At 35.1% G+C, this 4,943-nt stretch overlaps 1 pseudogene; it reads right to left on the minus strand.

The window, feature by feature from the left end:
• Positions 1-488: 488 nt before the first annotated feature.
• On the minus strand, positions 489-588 carry LOC122098315 (annotated as a pseudogene).
• Positions 589-4,943: the final 4,355 nt, after the last annotated feature.

Genomic DNA, 4,943 nt, shown 5'->3' on the forward strand with positions numbered 1-4,943 from the left:
CTGTAATGATTTCTGCAGAGTTTGTGATTTTTTAAATCAGAAATATTTTTAACTTTTCTGTTGAGATGAATAGTATAGAAACTAAAGATGTTCCGGGTGCTTTTCTGAAAAAAGTATATCTATGTTTGTGTAATGTCCATAATCTATATCATTCTCTCCTAGATATAATACTTTGAATTCTACATTGTAATATAATGTATAGACTCATTAATAAATGTGACCTTGCGGATTGCATTCCATATAGAAGAATTTTAAGACTCCTTTTTTTTGTAGTTTCTTATATTATTTTATTTCTTTGGTATAAAATGGCAATATTATCTAATTTCAAGTTTTGTAAAGGTTATGTTATGTAAAGGCCTTTCTAAGGAGAAAATTTAATACACTGATGTCAAACTAACCTTTAATTCTATGAATTACATGTATTGTTACACTTGTATTTTTGTAATCAACTTTTTAATAACTTTTTCATTTCTTGCATCAGAAGAATGAAAAATATGGAATACTTCACAAATTTTCATATCCTCCTTGTGCAAGTGCCATGTTAATCTCTGTATTGTTGTAATTTGGGTAGACCTGCTGCTGAAGCATGTATTATCCTCTAAATTTAAGTACGTAATGATACAATCTTTATACAGACATATATCCATGGTTGCCTATTTGTAACAAGGAACCCTTATTGTTCCTAAAAATGCTATTGATCTTATTTCTCTAAATTTCTGTGTACAGTGGAAAAAACTTATATAGTTTGGTCGATTGCTCACATTTTCAATTTTTTGTTCAATGACTATTTTGTCATTTTCATTTTAAATTTGATCATACTTTGAAGCCTTTACAGCTAAGTCCAAAGGTGGTGGCTTTTCAAGTACTTATTTATCAACCTAGTTAGCTTTGTGGAGCTAATGGATTCAAAGTAAGCCTTACTTAAGAGCTACTTCTAACTTTCTGCAGGTTAAAATTTCCCAAATGAGGTCTTCCTGGGACAAATGTCTACCTGAACTGTGAAGACTCAGGGTCTATGTTGAGGGGGCAGAATGATGCAGGCTCCAGCCTCGGGATTATCTGAGGACTGTGTTTGGGATTAGGAAAACTCTTGGAACGCCAGGCTACAGAGGGAAAATGTTCCCTCTCCCTATCTCAAAACATGTCACAGACTCATGGGAGCTGAGGAAGTGGCTCTTCTGCTTGCTTAAGCATAGATGAACAGGTGGTCAAGCATTTTGCTGAGATTGGAGAAGTGGTTTGAGCTTGCTCTAAAATAGTTTAGATAATAATATACCTAGACATTCTCTCATAGGTTAAGTAAAAATGTATCTGTGGAAAATTTTTGTGTGAATGTTTTCTGACCAAATCTTGGCAAAGATTATGCTTGCTAGTCTTTAAATACCCACTAACAATAAAGCACAGCATGCAGTGGCAATTGCTGTTTGCACACTGCATCCCCTGTGTCCTGGTGATTTTGTGACCCTTACCCAGGGACCGCAATGCACTAGACGTTGACCCTGAACCCTTACCTTTCTTCCATGTAGGAACAGACCAACCAGAATATCTTACCCTGACAGCATGGATTGTCTTACTGGAACAAAAATAATCTTAGTTACAAGGGATCATAGAGAGATGAACATTTCAGACAGAATTGTTCAGAATGGAAGGTATTTTATCAAAACATAATTGTTTATTATACATATCATTTCAAAAGTAGCTAAAGCCAAGAAAGTGAAAAAATTGTTCATATGCATGATTACCTACTGTCCTGACCTGTCTATCATCCAACCAAGCAGGAACTTACACTACTGACATTCTATCACCAAATATTGCAATAGCTCCTGGAGAAGTCCATATGTTTCTCCTCGATATTAGGCCTTAAATTTGTAATGTTTTAATCAAAGTGTTTCCTCTTGCCTCCAGGCTGCATATCTACAAATGGTAAAGCTTTAAGTCTAACTCTACCAAAAACTGAGGTACAGATAATGGAATAATACTTTAAAACAGAGTTGCCTTTGATTCCCTAAACACAACACAACAATGCAAAACAATTTTTATATTATATGTACTTACATATTTTATATTTATATGTGCTGATTTTAAACTTCATACAGTGAATCTTACTAGAATTGATAATTTGACAAATATATTGACATTTATTCCCATAAATAGATTGCATATAAATAATTAGGTTTAGAATATATATTAGAATATAAAAAGTATCAATGCAATATCTTCAGTATAAACTTGTGATACCTTCTAAGTGTTCGTGGTCTTCTGAATACACATGGTAAAATAACAGTATTGTTTTCTGCTAATCTATAAGGGATTTTATTCTGATGCTCTGTTTATTGTTTTAACTTGCTGGTCCCAAAGTGTTTTTCTCCATATTTCTGAAGCATTCTTACTGATTATACCCAAATTTTGCTGATATGATGTCTAAAAGCTATTATTCTTCTGCAGGACCCACGGGTCCTAGGATAACAGGTCCCAGTTATCTGCATCATCAGATAACAAGGGCATGACTTCTCACATAGGCCCATGCAACATGCCAACAGAAAATAATTAAAGACTCATCTCAATTTCTCATTTCCTATAATATTTCAGGGCCCCAATTGCTTACAAGAATTAGCAGTAATCAATTGTGAAATGCAAGGCAACTTAAAATGAAAGATGAGATCACAAAATCTGAGAGAAAGTACTGTAATTCAAACTTTCAATTTACAGATGACCAGCCCATATGAGTGAACAAAATCACAAATGAACAAGGTTATTTTTAATACCTTTCTCCTAATGATGAATAAAAGATTTCAGTGCAGCCAAAAAAATAGTTTCTGGAATGATAGATCATAATTGGTCAACCAAGACTAGGAAAACTTGATTTAGAGGTTAAATATAATTTAGAAAAACATTAATTGAGAAGACCCTTAGTGCTTCAAAACACTGGTACTTCAGTAAAACTTGGTTCTGTAGAATAAAAATGTCATTCTCAAACCAATGTAACCTACATTTAATCTCCTGAAAGTATATTCCTTTTCAAATAAACTTTTAAAAATCATATTCACCAAAATAACACTTGACAAGTAGATGATAGTGACATTACAAGGTTTTCAAGTGTAGGGAGCAAGTTACAATAGAGTTGATTTACGTACCCAGCACTAATACCAAACAAGTTCAACCATTCATTAAAGTGCAGAAATACTACCCCCCACCATTTGTGTTGTTCAGTTGGTGCCTTCCAGAAATGTGTTATATAGATCAGCCTCCTATAATTCAAACCCAAATATTAGCTAATAAAGTAAATTTCATCACATAAGAAGGTACATTTTAAAGTCACTAATAGTTGCTTTATCATGTGTTGCCTTATCATATATTTTCCCTATCTGTGTAACATAGTAAGAAATATGACTTTAAGTCTTGAATATGGGTACTGATGAGAGATTTGACAAACATAAAATCTGTCTTCTATTTCTATCATATTCCTCTAAGTAGTAAATTTTAGTTTTCTTCTTTTTCCAATACTTATAGGTAGTAGAAAAAATTATCCTATGTAAAGTAAAATAATCACATACCATTGTACAAAGCCATTTATAAAAACTGGTAGGAATAAATTCTAGGCCATTTTTAAACATTCCTTTTGACTAAAGATTAATCTTCCAAATGAAGGAGAATAAAATCATGTCTAAGTGCTTCACATCTCCAGTCTTGCAAATTGTTATTGCAGATGAATGAATTATGGAAATATAACCTGACATCAGTTGCCTATATATTCTCCATACTGGCTGATACTCAGAATTTGCACAGCACAGGAAAACAGGTGCAATGACTGGCTTCTCACATCAGGGTGAATTTTGGGCATTGCTGGGCTTCGAACTCAGGGCCTAGGAGGCCCAACTGCCCAATCGGTCCACGTGATCACACCAGACTTTGAGCCACTAAGGAGATGGGCTTTTCCCAGGAACTGAGATCGAGCCACAGGGAGGCCAAAATAGTGCTCAATGCATCATTTAAACATGTGATGTATATTCACATCCGTGTGGGGACTGCATCGTGCATTGAGTGTACTTATTGTGTTTATTTTGTATGCTATTCATGGATTATTGTGTATTTTCTCATGTATATAATGACAGGTATAACTGCGCTGACATGGATAACAACTTATTCCCATGACCACAGGGTGGCCCATGCATTCTCCATCCTAGCTGAGACCCAAGACTTGCACAGGAAAGGAAAACATATGCAACCATTGGCGTCTTACATCAAGATGAATCTTTTGGCAGAGCTGGGATCTGAACTCGGGACCTAGCAGGCCCAATTGGTGAATGGGTCCATATGAGCACAACAGCCTGTGAGCGACAAAGGAGCTAGGCGTTTCCAGTACCTGAATTTGAGCCCCCCTGGGGGGAGAGTGGGGAGCACAATAGTCATCCATTCATAAGTAGAAGGTAGAATGCAAATAAGTACATATTTGTATAGAGTAGGATTGATGGTGACTTGTGATGGAATCCAATCTGTGTGTACCTATATTTGGGTATTTTCTGATGCATTCATTTCATGTCTGTGATGATTATTGTCATGCCTCATAAACTCTCTTTACAAATAATCTATACCCCATGAGTCTTGCGTATCATTTCCTACTCGCATCATGCACAAACTACTCATTCAAGGATGAGATCGATCGCATGCCATGACTCTTCCTAGGTCCAGAAACAAGTATCTCAGGATCTCCCACCATTCCCTCCTCCTACGGGGACTGAATTCAAGCCTCAGTCCTGGAAAAGTTACTCTTTATATACATCTTAACGATAGGATTTATACTTCCGTTCAGATGTTCAGTCCATATTGTGTTTGGTGCGTTTATTCATTTTATTTCTTGTTTTATTAATTTATTTACTACTTATTTTATTGACTCTGATGACACTTATACCAATTATTACATTGTTTACATCCTATCACATAGA

Source organism: Dipodomys spectabilis, unplaced genomic scaffold (genome assembly GCF_019054845.1).
Source record: "Dipodomys spectabilis isolate Male_0828 unplaced genomic scaffold, ASM1905484v1 ptg000474l, whole genome shotgun sequence".
Taxonomy (NCBI): domain Eukaryota; kingdom Metazoa; phylum Chordata; class Mammalia; order Rodentia; family Heteromyidae; genus Dipodomys; species Dipodomys spectabilis.